The sequence below is a fragment of the Electrophorus electricus genome, unplaced genomic scaffold, assembly GCF_041902795.1.
Source record: "Electrophorus electricus isolate QZ-2024a unplaced genomic scaffold, ASM4190279v1 Scaffold43, whole genome shotgun sequence".
NCBI lineage: Eukaryota > Metazoa > Chordata > Actinopteri > Gymnotiformes > Gymnotidae > Electrophorus > Electrophorus electricus.
The window spans coordinates 562,810-584,036 of NW_027658725.1; the positions used below are offsets into that span (position 1 = coordinate 562,810).

The 21,227-nt window shown below is 41.2% G+C and overlaps 1 pseudogene; it reads left to right on the forward strand.

Annotated features, from left to right (window-relative positions):
* Window positions 1-1,003: 1,003 nt before the first annotated feature.
* The window catches only part of LOC145656006 (homeodomain-interacting protein kinase 2-like), a 182,977-nt pseudogene continuing 162,753 nt past the window's right edge, over window positions 1,004-21,227 (forward strand).

Genomic DNA, 21,227 nt, shown 5'->3' on the forward strand with positions numbered 1-21,227 from the left:
TAGAAGTACAAAATACATAAAGTCTATCTTAAACAATGAAAAGTGCTATAAACAATAAGTCCTAGAGTTTGTTAAACCTCATAAACAATACCCTACAATATTTATTCTGAGCCATGCGGTAAGTGATCCAGTGTGAGCAGCATATGGACGATTTTTGGAAAATGCTTTGACTAGGTAATATTTTGAAATATAAGGTGTTGTTAAAGCCTCTCATTCACGCTATTAACGTTATAAGTTAAAATAATTGAATAATTCATAAATAAATAAATAGCGTTTGGATAATATTAAAAAATAAACATTTACGTAAAATAACTCTTACGTAACAACCAAGTTGTCATGTATTTTTATTCAAAAGCTAAAGTGTTGCTTTGATCGCTTTGGTCGGTCGACACTTGCCTGGCTCTGTTGAATTGCTGTTTCAAACTGTTTTATAATTCGTGTAGTTAGATAATTTGGTTAAATCATTTACGATTTTATTTTGTTCATTTACTACTTTCAACTACGATTTCCAGAAAGGTTGACCGACGATACTCACGAAAATGAATCCAAGTGCTCCAAGTTCGCCGATGACTTTGTTGCACGTGGGTGACTTTCATCCAGACGTTACCGAGGCCATGCTATTCGAGAAATTGAGCCCTGCTGGCACAATTGTCTCTATCCGAGTTTGCAGGGACATGATGACCAGTCGCTCACTCGAATATGCGTATGTGAACTTTCAGCAGCCGGTGGATGGAAGAGGAAGAGCGCAGTTGGCAACATCTTCATCAAGAACCTGGATAAGTCTATTGACTGCGGAGCCCTTTACGACACATTCTCCAACTTTGGAAACATCCTTTCCTGCAAGGTGGCGTGTGATGAGAATGGCTCTAAGAGCTACGGCTTTGTGCACTTTGAGACCGGCGAGGCTGCGGAGAGAGCCATTGAGAAACTTAATGGCATGTTGCTCAATGACCGCAAAGTGTTCATTGGCCACTTCAAGTCTCGCAAGGAGCGTGAGGCTGAGATGGGGGCCAAGGCCAAGGAGTTCATCAATGTGTACATTAAGAACATTGCAGAGGACATGGACGACAACAAGCTAAATGAGATCTTCAGCAAGTTCGGCCCAACGCTGAGCCGTCGCGTCATGACAGACGAGAGCGGCAAGTCCAAGGGTTTTGGCTTTGTGAGCTTCGAGAGGCACGAGGATGCCAAAAGGGCTGTGGATGAGATGAACGGGAAGGAGTTGAATGGGAAGCAGCTGTATGTGGCTCGTGCCCAGAAGAAAGGCGAGAGGCAGACAGAGCTCAAACGCAAGTTTGAGCAGATGAAGCAGGACGGCACGACTCGCTACCAGGGAGTGAACCTGTACGTTAAAAACCTAGACGACAGTCTGGACGACGAGCGTCTGCGTAAAGAGTTCTCTCTATTCGGGACAATCACGAGTGCCAAGGTGATGACGGAGGGCGGCCGCTCCAAAGGGTTCGGCTTTGTGTGTTTCTCCTCGCCGGAGGAGGCCACCGAGGCAATGAAGGAGATGAACGGGTGCATCGTAGGCACCAAGCCGCTGTACGTGGCCCTGGCGCAGCGCAAGGAGGAGCGGCAGGCCCACCTCACCCACCAGTACAAGCAGCGCATGGCCAGCGTGAGTGCCGTGCCCAACCCAGTGCTCATCCCCTACCAGCCCGCCCCGCCCTCCGGCTACTTCATGGTGGCCATTCCACAGGCTCAGACCTGGGCTACCTGCTACCCGAGCAGGCAACTGGCACAGCTCCACCCCAGCACCCGCTGGGCTACGCACAGCATTCAGCCACAGCATTTCCAATACATGCCGAGTACCATCAGGCCCGCTGCAGACCAATCTCTGGGCCAGGAACCTCTCACTGCCTCCGTGCTGGATCTGGAACCTCCGCAGGAGCAGAAGCAGATGTTGGGTGATCGATGGTCTGTTTCCCGTGATCCAGAACATGCACCCCAACCTTGCAGGGACGGGTTTGCTCCTGGAGATCGACAACTTGGAGCTTCTGCTTATGCTGGAGTCTCCTGAGTCTCATTGAAACATTGAAACTGAAAAAATAAAAACGCATTAAAAATTGAAATATTTTTGCCTGGTCCATAGACTCCAGTTTCAGGCCTTGATTACAGTAAACTAAAACAACATGTAAAAAGGCTAAATGATTGACACGTGTACAGTCGGTGACTCCTTTCTTTTTGTTCCTCTTACTGTTCGAATGCTCAGAATGTCAGTTTTTGCAGTTGACAGCTGAGCATTAGGCATGTGTATTGGATTGTATTAATAATACAATTGAGGATTCATTGCTGTTCAGGGACCCAGCAGTGGTAACTTGGCAGTGGTAGGGCTTGAACTAGCAACATTCTGATTACTAGTCAAGTAACCTCTGAATAGTATTATTATGATTAATATTATTAATATATCTTACACTGAGGTCTGCTGAAGCTTACCCAGGATCCTTTGCAGCAGCCTGCCATATGCACAAATCATTACGAAAGGACACAGAATCTCTAAACTCCCTTGTTTTATGTTATTAGTTTGTCTAATTCAATGTTAAAGCACTTTCCCCTGTAAACACTCTTTTTATGACCTCATTTCACCGTTTCATGACTTTATGCCACGAACCAACCAACTATTCTTTTATACAACTCTTTTCAAACACTTCAACCATTGTGGGTAACTACACTATTATACACCTGTAATTCTTGTTATGCTATTTATTTTATTGGTACAGTCGATACATCGATGTTAGGAGAAATACCTCATGAATACTTTAAATGAATCCTTAAAATGACACCTGAACGTCTGAACTTCTAGCAAGTCAAGAGAAGTCTCATGCAGTTTCTGTATTTTCTATAATTGCATAATATATGGATGGTTTTAAACTCAATAACATACGCACTTGCAAAATATGTGAATATAAAGGAACAAAAATAAATTAACATAACCACATACCTAAACATCATCTGGTACCATCACCCCATCACCCCTCAATGCAGTATGAGGATGGTCAGATTGTTGTATTTACTAATAGTTACCACTAGTATTAAAATAACAGTAAGCCCAAACTGTTCGACTATGTCCTCTTAAACAAACCTGTGATTTTTTAAATATTTGGACCACATCCTCCTGCAGAATAAAACAATCAGGAAATACAGTTGAGTTGGCCCATACCGCCCTCACATCAGTGTGATTTCCATCAATGACGTGTTATGGCTCTGGGTAAGGAACAATGTTATATTGTTCAATAAACTTTTCACAGGATGCATATTTTTCATTGTTTTAGCAAAGTTTTCGCTACCTCTATACAGCAAACACCAGAATCGACAAGGTTTACATTAATTATAGTCAGTAGAATTAAAGGGAAGAGGCCATATAAAAGGCTGGGATCTACGTTTAGCAGACTCGGCACTGTGTTACTAGATATTGCCCACATTCCAGTAATTTTATTAAGTCCTCTTTAAACAGAAAATAAAGATGCAGACTCAAGAATTAATTGAAGAGAGTAGTAGGTCCATTATTTATTTTGAGCTCAGCGTTATATACAAACGAGGCATAGTCCAGAATATGTCTAATAATCACACAAGGAACACACATTTTTATCCAGTTTTCACAACTGATTATGTGATTGCCACACCTTCTCTACATACTGGTGTTTGAAATCTCCACCACTGTGTTCAACCATACATTATTCAATATATGCAAATTGAGATCTATCATTGTACAAATTGAAGCTTGACCCCAGTATATCCTATTGGAAGATTTTCCTGTTTTTTTTTTTTGTTGTTGTTTTTTTTGTTTTTAACAAAGATGATCTCAACTCATACCATCAAACACCTGCAAGATGATGTTGCAGGTCAGTATCACCCTGCTCTTATGGTAAGATAATGAACCTTGCTTAGCCACAGAACTCTCGAAGAGGCTTTCACGTCTTTTAAAAGCCGGGATCTTTCCCAATACTTAGGAAGCTATTTCTCACGGGAACAGTCCAGAGTCATCTGCCGTAGACTTCCACAGAGGCCTTGAAACCACCTGCATCAGAGCCTCTGCTCTGCACTTACAGACCCAAAAAGGCCTTAAGATACCCCAGAAACATTATTCCTCTTTATGCTTTCAAACACAGTCTTGCACCACTCTGCACCTGTTGCAGAGAGCTTCAAAGCCTATTATAATTAGATCACAGATCGCCTCATGAAAATACCTTTACCCCAAAACATTTTATTACCTCAGGTGGAACAGTGTGTATAGGCCTAGACCTCTTTAGATGTAACTTAGAACCGCCGGTGACCGCTGTATGCGTTTCTTTGGTTGTACAAGCTCTACTGGAGGACTCGATGAATAGTTGATGATGGAAGAGGGGTATATCAGATTCACCCCTTCTGCCTCCATGTGACAAATTAACACACTGCATAAACTTTTAGAAATAAATCAGTCTTTTAACAAATGGTAAACATTCTCTAGAAAAGATTATCTTGTAACAATTCATTGAGTATATGAACTGTTTTTGTGTCCTTATATCTATAAATGAAAAGTAATAAAACATTATAGATGATAAATAAATTACATAAAATGTATAAAAGTTCACAAATAAGAAAGTACCTGAGTCTGCACTTTTCTCCACAGATTCAAGAAACTCGTGAAAGTTGGAAGCTATAGAAACACATAGTACAGAATTATAGACTGACTGAGGTGTGAGCAGAAAGATCGCCATGATGTCCTTATATCTAAAGCACTCAAAGCATTGATGTTATGTAAATAAACTGTGATCCGATTGGTTCAATCTAAGTAAATAGATTCACCTACTTTGAAGTTAAAGTTTTTCTCAAAAGGTTAGAACTGGTTGACTATACTTTGCCGTGTTCTGTAATAGAAAATGTAAACATTTATATCTAAAATATTGCACGACAGAAATCAATTCAAGACTAACCTCTAATGACCGCTAGATGGGGGAAGATATTAAGTAATAAATGAGTCCAGATCCTCCTGCCCGACAATACGGTGAGACTCTGTTTTTACGTGTGATGGAAAATGATACGAAACTATGTATTATGTGATTCATATAAAATCACACTGATCCTTTTGTTCTTAAATTAATAATGCTGTTTGCACATTTGTATCCGCCTGTTGCTGATTAAGTTGAACATGTATCAGGAACTGTTAACATCAAGGTCAACTTGACACACAACCCACACTGTTTGGAGTCAGTTTGGGTTGGTTTGTGGAAAAAAACAAGCTGAGAGCTGATTGGCTTATAGCCACAGCAACAAAGGAAAGAAGAGCTGCTTAAGAAAAGATGATTGGTTAAAGACAGCACAGGAGTAGTATAACTAGCCACGGTTTTGTATACTCGGGGCTCCCTACCTGAGGAGAGCCAAACATTTATTTTATTCTTTTTCTTATTAAATTACTCTCTTAATCACGTCTGACTTGCTGTTTGTTCAAAATTCCACAACATATGTCATTACTACGCCGCACAAAAAAGACCGCCATATTTGTACTTCCACAATGTGAAAAGGCGTCATTTTCTATGCAAACGAATGAATAAACACCATGCCATGCCTTGCTGTATCCCCTCTTTGCACCGCTGGACAGACACACTCATGACACTGTACTCATCAAAAGCAGCACCAGAGACGCACTGAGTCATATCCCGCTACACACCTCTCAGGCCAGCTTGTTTGCACGTTTTGTCATAAAACTTAAAATGTCATTTGTTGCCATTATATATAAAATTACCTATTTAAAAAAACAAATAAATCAAAAAGTACTTGTGGCTAGAGAAACACGTGGCTAATCACCTACAAGAAATAATGTCAGTGATGTTTGGGGCAGGTGTTTCAAACTTGCCCAGACTCTTGAGAAGCACCTAAACGCTCACACAAGGGTGTCCGCTTGCCAGAGTGCTGCAAATACTGCAGGAAGGGCTTTGGTGAAACAGGCCACATGGAGGAGCAGAAGACAATCCACACAACTGAAGAAGCCCATAGCTGCCCAGTATGTCAGAATCCACACGGGAGAAGAACCCTGTAGCTGCCCAGTATGTCAGAAGCAATTTGTGCAGCTGGGTAATGAACCATATTTGTACCCATTCGTATGTTGGGAGCAAATCAGTTGAAGACTTGAATAGTATGTTAACAATCAGTTAAAATTACTGTTGATGACAAGAAAACAATGGCTAATATGTTCCTTCACAGCTATGTCATTGGTTGATCTATTTTTGTCAGATTTAGTGCTTGTTTGGGCAAGTGTGTTAAAGTCTTCCTTTGTTTTTGGTTTTGTTCCTTTTCATATAGTTGTTTATTCCTTTTTGTCTAGTGATGTCCATTATCCATTTAAAATCTGTCAAATTAAACAAATGTGAAACGAATTCCATAGTATTCAGATTTGATTGCAAAAGAGACCAACCACTCCCCGTATTTTGAATTTTGCATATACAGTATATGTGCAGTTCCAGCCTAGTCCACTGATCCAAAATCTGGCCCAGATGTATCTGTTGACTGCAAATTTGAATGATTTCTGTGCTCTGCAGCAAAGGAGCGTTTGGTTACTATCTGATGGATTAAAATAGGCTTGTTGGTAGCAAAGACATCACTAAAGTGTACAGAGCAAAGGTACTCCAGGACCAGGATGGGTAAGTAGCAGCTTGATCAGTGGAATCTTCTGTGAGACGTAACAGGACGTCGGTCTTAAATGTAATGTTAGATCAAATGAAAAACTTTAGTGGATTGAAATGCAGATAAATAAATCCACTAAAAGTGCATCTGCATCATTGGTTAAAAAGTTGTTCTGCTAGTTGTCTGATTTTGTTCCAGTAATCTAATGTTTCCTGGCACTAGGTGGTTCAAGATTATATTGGTGTTTGCTTTATTTCTGTGATTTTTTTAACCATAGTCTGCTTGTTTATACTGTCTACCAAATGCAATACTGAGTAGTGAAACACTGACACAATCCCTTTTGGCGTCAGACATTTGTAATAATTTCAATAATCTACAGTTGTAAATCAAGAGGGCAGCACCATTTTAAAGTCTAGTTTCCTTTCTCTGTCTCACTTTCTGGAATTTTTCCGTCTGTGTTTTTATTAAAGTTAAAAATGGATAGGGTATTAAAACTCCCTTTCACTGACATCTCTTCCACTGAACTTGTAGAGAAAGTGATGATATGAAGATGATTATGTTTATCACATTCACTCAGAGATCATTGTCTGAGGGTCATTTTGTACAGTTCACGATGCCCCGGGTTGCAATCAGGAGGTTTAACAGTGATGTGCCACAGTTGTCTGTGGTGTTCTATATGATCATCACAGAACATCACACATAACTGGTCAAATTGTATCTCGAGTAGTATATTTGTGTATTATACTATATATTAGCAGCATAACTTTATGATGCAATTAAAAACATTCCCCATCCCCCTGAATACCAATCATATTACATATCTGGGTACTAAATTCTCTTCCCAGTTGTCTGTTATTCAAAATAAATAGTCATCCAATTATTAAAACAATAAGCGACGAACTTCATTGATGGACAAATTTGCCCCTTATGCTCTTCGGACAAACTGCAATAATTAAAATGAGAATATTACCTAAACGAAATTGTTTGTTTTCAATTATTCCAGTGCCACCAACCTGTCTAAAATCTTTGGACAACATCATAACTTGATTCTACTGGAAAAATAAATCACATAGAATCAAACTCACAACATTACAGAACTGTAGTTGATTATTGCAAATCAACTACAATATGGAATAAAATGGATAAAACCTAGTATATCAGACAGAATATGGATAGACATAGAGCAAACATTATGCAAAGATCTAAAAGTCAGACTTACCATTTATCAGTCAAATCAATTAAAGAACATTCATGATCAACAATTTGTGGGTGGCCATGATACTAACAGCCTGGTGGAAATTCCACAAGATATCAAACTCCACACTAACATAAACATAACACTGCTTTCATGTCACTTCCACAAGTAGCCCAAACATAAGATATAGAAAGCAGGTAAGAGCAACTATCAGTTCAGAGACATTAAACTCACCTGCATCCATATCAGTATTATAAACATTCCTAATACAAAAAAACTATCACATAAGATATACAAAATAATAATGAAATCAAATCGCATAATTACTCTCCCATCGAGACAATGGGAGGAAGATTTATTACTAGCCCCCGACGCCACAGTCTGGATTAAAATGTATAATAATAATTACCACATGACAGCAACACTAACCTACAATGCATTCAGTACAAAATAATACATAGATTACATTATACTACACATTGGATGTTTAAAATTGGTTTCACAAGCTCAGCAATCTGTACATACTTTACTCCAAACACAGCTGACGATTACATTCACATCGTGTGACAGAGCACACCTATCAAGTAATTTTGGCAATAGGTCATCACACACATGTCCCATGATTTAAATAACCCTATCCATCCAACACCATCTTTATGTCTCCTAGGAGACATGTCATCAACCAATGTGTCAATAGAAAAAAAAACAGGATAATATATATATAACATTATTAATTGCAAATACAAACATACTCATGAATTGGAAAACAAAAAATAATATTAGTGTCACCGAATGGAAAAATCTATTGATAGACTACATATTAAAGGAAAAAATCTCAGAATGAATCAATAAGAACCAATAACCTAGACTGGACGCCTTTGATAAAAAGTTTACAGAGCTAATCCATAAATGATAAATATACCAATCTAGTACGTGTACATATACAGTGCACTCGCACATAGCCTCTCTCTCTCACACACACACACACACACACACACACACACACACACACACACACACACACACACACACACACACACACATTCCCGTAATGGTGCAGGTGGCTAATACTTAAAATACTCTATCTGCATTTCCCGTTTGTCTGTTTCGTCTCTGTTCGTCTTATTTTTCCTCTCTCCCCTATTCCCGTTTCCCCCACGTTATTTATGTCTGTTCATACGTTTTATACACCCGATATAGTTGGACACAGTGAGAAGTTAGAAATAAATAATGAATAAATAATAAAGTTCTAAAGGTCCTCCGATGGGCGGAAATCAATTGATATATTTATTTCTCCAGATTTCTAACTCGGAGAGAAAAAGACGTCCTTTTACAAATCGCACCTCGTTGTGGAACTCTACTAAGGTTTACAATCCAGGCGATTATTTTTAACCTCAAAGAACATAGGCCTGCTCCAAGGCAAACTGATTTCATCCCATTAATTAACTTTAATGCGATGTTTTTTGCCGAGCATTAGGCTAAAGAAAATGAATGTTGCTGCGTTTATCAAACTAAAAGTATTTATTCTGAGCCATGCGGTAAATGATTCAGTGTGAGCAGCATATGGACGATTTTTGGAAAATGCTGTGACTAGGTAATATTTTGAAATATAAGGCGTTGTTAAAGCCTCTCATTCACGCTATTAACGTTATAAGTTAAAATAATTGAATAATTCATAAATAAATAAATAGCGTTTGTATAATATTTAAAAATAAACATTTACGTAAAAGCACTCTTACGTAACAACCAAGTTGTCATGTATTTGAATCTAAAGCTAAAGTGTTGCTTTGATCGCTTTGGTCGGTCGACACTTGCCTGGCTCTGTTGAATTGCTGTTTCAAACTGTTTTATAATTCGTGCAGTTAGATCATTTGGTTAAATCATTTACGATTTTATTTTATTCATTTACTACTTTCGACTACGATTTCCAGAAAGGTTGACCGACGATCCTCACGAAAATGAATCCAAGTGCTCCAAGTTCGCCGATGACTTCGTTGTACGTGGGTGACCTCCATCCAGACGTTACCGAGGCCATGCTATACGAGAAATTCAGTCCTGCTGGCGCAATAGTCTCCGTACGGATTTGCAGGGACGCGATGACCCTCCGCTCACTTGGATACGCATACGTGAACTTTCAGCAGCAGGCAGATGCTGAGCGTGCTTTGGACACTATGAACTTTAACATCATCAAAGGCAGACCTGTGCGAATTATGTGGTCCCAGAGAGACCCCTCTCTGAGGAAGAGTGGAGTTGGCAACATCTTCATCAAGAACCTTGACAAGTCTATTGACAGCGAAGCTCTTTACGACACATTCTCTGCCTTTGGGAACATCCTTTCCAGCAAGGTGGTGTGTGACGAGAATGGCTCTAAGGGCTACGGCTTTGTGCACTTTGAGACCCGTGAGGCTGCGGAGAGAGCAATTGAGAGACTTAATGGCATGTTGCTCAATGACCGCAAAGTGTTCATTGGCCACTTCAAGTCTCGCAAGGAGCGAGAGGCTGAGATGGGGGCCAGGGCCAAAAAGTTCACCAATGTGTACGTCAAGAACTTTGGAGAGGACATGGACGACGACAAGCTGAAGGAGATCTTCAGCAAGTTTGGCCAAACGCTGAGCACTCGCGTCATGACCGACGAGAGCGGCAAGTCCAAGGGCTTTGGCTTTGTGAACTTCGAGAGGCACGAGGATGCCCAGAGGGCTGTGGATGAGATAAATGGGAAGGAGCTGAATGGGAAGAAGGTGTATGTGGGTTATGCCCAGAAGAAAGGCGAGAGGCAGACAGGGCTGAAACGAAAGTTTGAGCAGATGAAGCAGGACGGTATGACTCGCTACCAGGGAGACAACCTGTACGTCAAGAACCTAGACGACGGTCTGGACGACGCGCGTCTACGTAAGGAGTTCTCTCCGTTCGGGACCATCACAAGTGCCAAGGTGATGATGGAGGGCGGCCGCTCCAAAGGGTTCGGCTTCGTGTGTTTCTCCTCGCCGGAGGAGGCCGCCACGGCCATGACGGAGATGAATGGGCGCGTTGTAGGCACCAAGCCGCTGTACGTGGCTCTGGCGCAGCGCAAGGAGGAGCGGCAGGCCCACCTCTCCAACAAGTACATGAAGCGCATGGCCAGCGTGAGTGCCTTGCCCAACCTCGTGCTCAACCCCTACCAGCCTGCCCCGCCCTCCGGCTACAACATGGAAGCCATTCCACAAGCTCAGAACTGGCCTGCCTACTGCGCAAGCAGCCAGCTGGCACAACTCCTCCCCAGCCCTTGCTGGGCCATGCAGTGCGTCCACCCACAGCAAGTCCAGGATATGCCGAGTGCCATCGGTCCAGCCGCATCCTGCCCGCAGGCCTTCAGCGCCATCCGACCAACCACCGCCTGCCAGGTCCCACGCACGATGGCCTATCAGACCATGGCATCTGAGGCTCCGGGGACAGGGATGGCCAGCGCGGAAGCTGCCAACAAGGCGTCGCTGGTGAGAGCAGTACCACAGTACAAAACCACCTCAGGCGTTCACAGCCCACAGCAACACCTGGGCACACAGCCCTTAGATATAAATGTCGAACTTACCATTTATCAGTCAAATCAATTATAAAACATTTATGTTTCTCAACCCACAGCAGCACCTGGGGGCAGAGCTCCAGGTGCCCGTGCAGCTGGCTGCGGTCCATGTGCAGGGTCAGGAACCTCTCAGTGCCTCCATGCTGGCTGCTGCACCTCCACAGGAGCAGAAGCAGAGACTGGGTGAGCGTCTGTTTCCCCTGATCCAGAACATGCAGCCCACCCTTGCAGGGAAGATCACGGGTCTGTTCCTGGAACTGGACAACTCGGAGCTACTGCATATGCTGGAGTCTCCTGAGTCTCTGCACCCTAAGGTGGATGAGGCAGTCGCTGTGCTCCAGGACCAGTGCGCGCAGGAAGCCGCTCAAAAACTTTAACCAGTGCTGCGCTTCTGGCTGTCTAATGGAAGAATAAGCAGTAAAAAAAATTAACATTTTAACTGAAAAAAATAAACATTGAAACTGAAATGCATTGAACATTGAAATATTTTTGCCATGTCTGTAGACATCAAGCCTGTAAGGGTTGGCACCAGGCCGAGGCCCCCTCGACCAGAGGGAGGCGTCGAGTCAACCACGCCACTGATCAGGATCAACACCCAACAGCTGGGCTAGACCTTATATAAGCCCAGTGACCCAATCATTCAGTGCTGGGTTTTTGATAAAGTTTTGAGCCAAGCTCCTAGCCGGTAACTCTGGGTATTGAGGTCTGTGAGCCCTTGTGCTATGCCTCTTTTCTGTTCTGCGAGGGTGTCAGTGTTTTTACACGTCCCCTCCCTTCTCCAGTTTTCCCCTCTCGAGTCTGTCTCTCTCCTGAGGCTTCCCTTAGCCATTCAAGTTTCTCCCCGTTTTCTGGTTTTGTTTGGGAGCTTTTAGTTCGAGTTTTCCCCAGTGCATCGGGGTTGCCATTTCTTTCCGTGGCGTTCTTTGTTCTCCCCTTTTCCACGCTCACCGAGGTGTTTCGTTTTTTCCTCTTGTTTTGCTTGATCCAAGCTCTAACTGTTCTGCACACGAGCCCACCATTGTTAGAGTGTGGCTGCTTACCCAGTAAGCTATTGGTGTCCTCACCTAGCTGACCTGGATTCAAAACCACCTTACAAAGTCCAGGCCTTGGTTATTCTAAGCTTAAAATGAAAACGACAGAAAAAGGTAAAATCATTTCAAGTTTGGTTTATTTGTTGCATACATAGTCATACACAGTATAACTCACAGTGAAATGGTTGAGTGCTCTGTCCAATCTGAGGAAAAAGAAAAACAGGGGTGCATAGAGAAATATATTCTATATATATACAAAAATATATTAATAGTGCATGTACAATATATATATATATATATATATATATATATATATATATATATATATATATATATATATATATTATGTTTATATGTACAATGTATATATGGATATTTATATATGTATGTACAGAATGTACAGTCCCATCTTGCAATTGGCATATTTACAGTTATATGTTACATGGTGGTAATTGAACATATTACAGTTATATTGAACATATTACAGTTATTTCTATTACATATTACATATTTTGACATGAACAGCTGATCATTTTTTTGTTTTTATTCCTCTTAAAGTTTGAATGTTCAGATTGTCAGTTCTTACAGGTCATAGCTGATCATTAGATAAGTGTATTGGGTTGCATTAATATAAATGTAAAGATCAAAAAAACAAAACCCCACAGTGTAGCTTAAAATAGAGAATAATTCTGTAATATTCCTTTATGTACAACACAATTTCAAATGACCTTATTAACAAACCAGTAAAGACAGGACGAGAAGCAAAGGTCACTTACACGTATTAAATCTTGAAGCAAACAAACTGCAGCTGCAAGTGCCACACTGCCATCCAGTTCCACTCTCTGGTCTGGCGACGGTCATATTACAGGAGCAACGAGAGGCTGCCAACAGTTTCTTTTAGCTTGTCTACTGAGACGGTGAAACTGGCCAACCAGGTGAAAAGCATTGTGAAGGAGAAACGACTTCGACTGCCGACGTGGGAAAGTAGCAGTCAGAGCAGGTCTATTGGAGCAGTGCGATGGACTCTGCCCAACAATGGGCTGCAAGCCCACATCTCTGCACATAGCAACAGTATGTGGTTCCTAGGTGCCCAGTCGGCTAGTTTTAAAGTTCAATTCAAATATTAAATAAAAATGCAGACTTCAGAATTGGTTAAAGAGCATAACTGTGCACGTACTTTATTGTAGGTTAACATTAACACGCATTATTGAGGCACCCTCTGGAGAATGTCTAAAAATCAGAGAACCCACATTTTCATACATTTTTCAGTAGTGGTTATGTATTCACCCCACATTCCTTTACATATTTGCGTTTGTCTTCACGTCCATTGCATCCAAACCATACATTTGTCAATATATGCAAAGTAATATAAAACACCCACACCAGTTGGAACCTCTTAACACCACATTCCAAGAGATTTCTCTTGACCTTATCCTAAAGAGATGGTCCTGAGCCTGATGGAAATAATATCTCATACTTGTAAGTGTGCTGGAGCCTATCCACCATCCTTTGCAGAAGCCTGCAGAGGCCTTTACAGAGGCCTCTGCCCTGTACACAAATCATTCTGAAAGGACACATACCATTCTGTGATTATGTTATTAATATGTCTAATTCAATGTTAAACCTCTGTTCTCTTTTTATTACCTCAAGCACCAGACCTGAGGAATTTGCACGGTCTCAAGGAGTGCGTGAAGTTTATCGCTCAGTGGAAACAAGAGGTGGAGCGTGTCTGTAAGCCTGACGAGGGCGCTGCAGCTGCATCCAGTAGCAGTAATGACTGCGGTGGAACCGTACACCCCCACACTGTTGCCAGCACATTTTTCAGTGGGCCAGCCGTCTCAAAGCTGTTGATACATTGTTCAGTCCACGTGAAGGGCAGCAGGAGAGAGGAAGTGAAGAGAGGACCTAGGCAGTGAAGGAGACCAAGCAGAGAAACACTGAATGGGCTAAAGAACTCCAGACAGTCTCAGAGCGGTGCGGCATGATGAGGGCAGAGTTGGCACAGAATTTCAGGCAGCTGGAGCTTAAGAAGAAGCTGGAACCCATGCTGCCTGTCCTGGACTTCATCGCATGGTCTCTACTCAAACATAACCAGGATGTAGTTTCACAGCTTTGGGTCCTCAGTAAACAGCGATCCTGGAGAACTTCAAAATCCATTCCAAATTCATTGTGGAACTGGATCTGCAGTGCTGTGGATGAGGTCACATTGGACCCCATGACCAAACATGCGTGGCTGCTGCTGTCTGATGACTGTAAGAGGGTTCAGGAGTACCTGACTAAGATGAAAGTTCAGTTCACCTCCCAGCGCTTTGACACTTGGCCCTGTGTGCTGGGCTGGGAGGACTTCTCTTCCAGCTGTCTTTCTATAACTCACAAATCTAGACATTTATTGGAAACGTCCGGGAGAAGCTGTAACCCCTCTTTGTACTGCTAGATGGCCACACTCTCATGACACTGCACTCATCAAAAGCAGCACCAGAGACGCACTGAGTCATATTCCCGAACGCACCTCTCAGGCCAGCTTATTTGCACATTTTGTCGTAAAACTTAAGATGTCTGTTTTATTAAATTACCAAAAACTTTTTTTCAAAATCAAAGTATTTGTAGCTACAGAAAAACATGGCTAATCACAAAAATGAGAAATAACGTCACTGATATTTGCAACATGTGTTTCTAACATGCACAGGCTCTTGAGGAGCACCTAAACCCTCACACAGGGGTGTCTGCTTGTCATAGTACTGTAAGGAAGGGCTTTGGCGAAACAGGCCACAGAAAGCAGCATATGAGAATCCACACAGGTGAAGAACCCTTTAGCTGCCCAGTATTTCAGAAGCAGTTTGTGCAGGCGGGTAATGAGCCGCATTCGTACCCATTCATATAGGATGTTGGGAGCAAAACGGTTAAAGACTTGAAAAGTATGTTAACAATCAGTTAACAATCAGATTACTGTTGTTAGGTTGTTAACAATAGAGTAATAAATGGCTAATATGCTTCTTCCCAGTTATGCCTTTGCTTGATCTATTTTGGTCTGATTTGGTGCTTGTCTGGGCAAGTGTGATAAAAAGTATTTTTTCGTTTGTTTTTCATTTAGTTCCTTTTTATATCGTGTTCTGTTCCATTTTACATGTTGTCTATTATCCCTTTAAAGTCTGTCAAATTAATCAAATGTGAAGATTTCACTCTGTTCAGATTTGATTGAAAAAGAGACCAACCACTCCCTGCATCTTTCATTTTGCATATACAGTGCATTTGCAGTTAACCGTTTCTTGTTTGTATTAATCGCGTGTGATTCTTGTGAGTGCCGTTAGTGTTCTGTGTTAAATGTTAATAAATGTACGTCCCAGACGTTGGAGTCTGTGCGTCCTGCCCCTCACCCTGCGGCACTCGGGCCACCCCTCGTTACGCTACTGTTGCAACTCAAGAGCGAAGCACCATTTTAAAGTCTGGTTTCCTTTCTCTGTCTCACTTTCTGAAATTTTTATGTCTGTGTTTTTTTAAACTTAAAAATAGAAAGGATATTAAAACTCCCTTTCACTTAATGGCCTCTCATCCAATGAGCTGTTAGAGAAAGTAATGATAGTTAGATGAATATGTTTATAGATTTCACTCCGAGAACGTTGTCTGAGGTTAATATTGTACAGTTCATGATGCCCAGGGTTGCAATCAGCATGTTTAACAGTGATGTGCCACACAGTTGTCTGTGGTGTTCTCTATGACCATCACAGAGCATCACACATAACTGGTAAAATTGTATCTCAATTAGTATATTTGTATATTATACTATTGCAGCAGCATAACTTTATGATGCAATTAAAAAACATTCCCCATCCCTCTGAATGCCAATCACATTACATATCTGGGTATTAGATTCTCTCTGCAGTTGTCAGTTATTCAAATTTAATATCATTCCAGTTTTTAAAACAATAAGTGACAAACTTCATTGATGGACAAATTTGCCCCTTATACTCTTTGGAAGAATTGCAACAATTAAAGTGATAATGCCTAAGATAAACGATTTGTTTTCAATTATTGCTATCCAGCTCCAGCAACCTGGTTTAAACCTTTGGACACCATCATAACTGGAAAAATAAATCAGAAAGAATCAAACTCACAATGATACAGAACTGTAGTTGATTATTGCAAATAAACTACAATATGTAATACAATGGATTAAACCCAGTATATCAGACAGAATATGGATAGACATAGAACAAACATTATGCAGAGATATAAAAGTCAGACTTACCATCAAGCAAATCAATTAAAAACATCCATGTTTCAACTGTTTGACAGAGGCCATAACTCTAACAGCCTGGTGGAAATTCCACAAGATAACAAAGAACTATTCATTCTCGTATTTGGAACAATCAAGACTTTACCTTCAACAACAACAAAAATTATTAAACTTTACACCTTGGATAGTAAAAGGCAAACATATTCCTCATAACACTACTTTCATGTCACTTCCACAAGTATCCCAAAAGTATGATATAGTAAGCACCCAAATGACCAGCAACACTAATCTACAATGCATTCACTACAAAATAATGCATGGAGTACATTATACTACACATAAGATGTTTAAAATTGGTTTCATGGACCAGCCCCTTCATACATGAGGTCAATGGTCAAAGCCCGATCTGTACCTCGAGTACTTCGAACCTCAAGTACGGCTCGGCTTGAAATACCTTGCTTCGGGTCTCATGGACGACAAGCATCGAGACTATTTTCTGTCCTGGCTCCAAGATTGTGGAATGAACTCCCGCTTGCTGTCCGGACAGCAGAGTCCTTTGCAGTCTTCAAACCCAGACTGAAGACCCATTTATTTGCAGAATATTTAAAGGACAACTGACACTGCTCCCTTATTGACTGACCAATTTAATACTTATTGTAGGGCATTTATGCTTTTTAACAAACTCTAGCACTTATTGTTTATAGCATTTATCATTGTTTAAGACAGACCTTATGTATTTTGCACTTCTAAGTATTAGCATTTATCCCTGTATTCTACAGTATTCTTGTTCATTGGTATGTTTAATTCTAACCTACTATACTGTACTTGGACATATTCTATGAGTAAATGACAAAGCACTTTTGTAAGTCGCTCTGGATAAGAGCGTCTGCTAAATGCCGTAAATGTAAATGTAATTGTTTCACAAGCTCAGCAATCCTACTTACATACTGTCACGATACGGCCCCTGCTTCCAAACGTCTCCTTGTTTGTATGTGTGTGTGTCAGTTAGGTGAGTAAGGGACTGCAGTGTCCTGGACCTGAATGCCTTTGAGAGGCAGGTGGAGCTGGTCCTCCATGGGGATTCTCCCTTGGGGGGGCTTTCAGAGAAGCGTCGTTGTCCTATGAGGACACTCCCTCCGTGAAGTCTCGCAGCCCCAGAACTTAAAGCGCCTACGCCTAAGCCTCGTAAAGACAAGGAGGCAACGTCACCAGTGCCCACCCCTGAAACGGACAAATCAGCTGGTGCGCTTCCGGACCTGCGGGCGACAAATCGTGAGCAGCCGCCTCCACCCAAGTCATCGAGGGAAGATCCCGCCCAGCCGGTCCAACCCAGCCGAAGATAGGAAGACTGGCTGGAGCTCCTGATGATAACTTCCCTGGACTGTTTAGTAATTCCTTAAAGGAAGACTGGCTGGAGCTCCTGATGATAACTTCCCTGGACTGTTTAGTAATTCTTTATGTAGTCCTGATCACATACCTATCCTGATCACCGCACCTATCCCTGTCTCAAATATTGCCCACACCTGAGTCCTATTCCCCTCATTACCAACCCCTTTAATAAGCTTCTCCTCATCGCATACTAGTCGCGAAGTATTGCTTTCCTATACGGCGTACGAGCGTTTCCTCATCCTGTGTGGTTTCCCGGTTATTGACTCCTGCCTGCTTTCTAAACCTCGTCTCCTGCCTGACCCTCCGTCACCTCCTGAACGCCACCCCGTGTACGACCCCGGACCGACCCGACCACGCTTACCTGTCTTACTACACGTATTAGTACGGCTGCTAAAAAAAGACCTCTGCAACCGGACCTATATTTAACAGCATATCAGTAGGATAGTAGTAATACTGTAGTAATAGGTTTCTAAAAATGTATTATATGCACTATTTTTACAGCCTCTGAAAAAACATTTGAGGGTTAAGCTGAAATGTTAACACTTTCCTATTTATGTTCGCTGTATAAAATAAAATAAGTGCATGTGACTGCAGTGAACAAGGAATATGTTGTCAATATTTAGATAGATGACAGCATGTTCTTTATTTTTGCATCATATTAATTGTTAATAATTTGCTAATGATAAAAAAAGTTTCTGCGTTTTCATTACGAAATAATGTCATTTGGTCATATTTATAGTGCCTTAAGGCCATTTCAAATTTAACAGTAATGGATTTTCAGCGTAAATTTGCATTCCTGCAAAAATAAAGGTCTGTATTTTCAATATTTAAACATATGAGCTCCGAATGGTCAAATTACGGAGCAGTAGAGTTTGTTTCCGTTCTTTTATTGGACTGGTTCATTGTCGCGAGAGCGACCGTTTAGGCGAAGTCGGTGAGTGCGCGGCCGAGCTGCTCGCGCTTGAAGATACGGTAGACTCACCGCATGCAGCACTTGTACGCTAGCAATTTAATTTCTTCAGACTGGAAATACGATAATGCTAACGTTTGTTGTCAGAAATATACTAGCTTCTCCTTTCGATCGAGGGTATATTTTTCAGTCATAGTTATAACGCCGAAAGGTGGGTTTCGTGTTAAAGCTTTTCAGTTCGTTTTTTTTTCATACTGTTGTGCTGCGGTAGTTTTGTAGTATCAGTCGAGGAGGCTAAAACCCTAACGGGTTGTTTTGTTAGTTTGTTTGCCAAACAATGATTACCTGCCGTTTTTGTAGCAAAGAACTTGATGCTTTGAAGGGTTGTGTGCTGCACTGTAAAGTTCATAGAAACGAAGCCACTTGTTTTTTCAAATGTGTTAGCATTGACTGCAAGCAGACGTTTTGTACTTATGCAGCTTTTAAAGCTCATTTCTATTGTGTTCACAGTGTGCCTGCACCCTCTGTTACTGCTAGAGCCGTTGTTACAGATTTGAAATGTGCAATTTCGCTGTGAGCGTCAAATTCACACAGCGAAGAACTTGTGACTTAAAAGAACATATAGTGGAGGGACGACCTGTGGCATGTCCAGTAACTGGTTGTAAAAATACGTTCACCGTGAAATCATCATTTACTGCTCATATGTCTAGGAAACATCAAGAATGTTCGACTGCTAGCATAACCTATGTGACATGTACAAGAAAACAATTTCTCTCATTTGTACTTGAGGATGCTTCCCAGAGCTCAAATGATGCAACAACAAATGAAAGCATTCAGTTGCCACCGAATTTGAAGGAGACCTTTCTTGGGAATGTACGTCTATTCTACCTACAGTTAGAAGGGCATCACCTTCTTCCAGCTTCAACAATACAGACTGTTGTTGAAGAGATGTAAAATGTGCATAAGTAGAGACAGGAATATACTTTGGGTAAACTACATTCACTTTTAAAAAACATGTTTTGACATGTGTCTAACAGATAATGCTATTGCTAAAATCTGTGATTGTGTTAAGGATTCAGATCTGTTCTGTCTGTCATCCGGGACCACTAAGGACAACATATTCAAGAGCTCAAGTATTCAAAAAGATGTTCAAATACATACCTGTGTTACAAACATGAAGTAGTTTATTAGAATCAGAATTATGGACGAATTCAGTGTCTTGTGTCTTCAGTCTTGTGAAGTCCAACCAGTTCTTCATTGAAAATCCATGATGCCTGATGCTAATTCTGTACCAGAATGCTTTTGAAATTGTAAATCCCTTCAGCTCTGCTAAGAAAAAAGACAACGTTGTCGCAGTCTGTCTTTTTTTGGCAAATTTACCTGTTCGTGTACGGTCCGATATCGATCACGTCCCTTGTCTTACTGTGTGGAGAAAATGACTTAATTGGAAAATTAAATGACTTAATTGGAAAATTGGAAGTGCTAAGGTTTTCTCAGAGATGTTAGTGGATTTAAAAGATTTGGATGTAAATGGAATTATTGTAGGTGGTGAAACGATCCACGGGGCTCTTTGTTGTATTGCTGGTTATAATTTGGGTTTACACAGCATTGGCGGGTTTACTGAAAACTTACTTTAATTTTGCAGGTACTGTGAAATCATACGAAGTGAGTTTCAGAGTGATGATCCAAATGTACGTGGTCCCCAGGGCACCCCTGAAAGTTCTAATTATGCTGTTGGTGATCTAGACATTGAAGCTGTGGACAGTCGAGATATCAAAGGCATAAAGGTAAACTGTTTTCAATACTCTGATATCTTTTCATGTTTGTCAGCCTGGTCTCCCACCTTGTTTAGGCCTTGACATATTTGAGTGTGTGTTGTTCTATGACGTTGCACTGTACTTGAAGCATTTCATTAAGAAAAAAAAATGCCTTACATATTCATTATTGAACTGGCACATCAAGCAGTTCAAGTGCAAAGGATCTGATGCTTTTACAAAGCTATGTTCTGTTAACTCTGGGGTGTCCAAGCTTTCAGGTCAAGCTATCCAGAATTGGAATTTCCTAATGTTGCTGCCTTTATTAATTGGTGACAAAGTGCAAAATCCAGATGATGATGTGTGTAAATTAACTCTCCAGCTTAAAGATATTGTTGATATGATTTGCACACAGACGATTTCTTTGTCACAGGTGGCCTATCTTGACATTATAATCCAAGAATATCTGGAATCTGCGTTTATTTCCTGAGTGTAGCGTGCGGTGGCCCGGGTGCCGCAGGACGAGAGGCAGGACGAACAAGGTGCAGGTGTGTG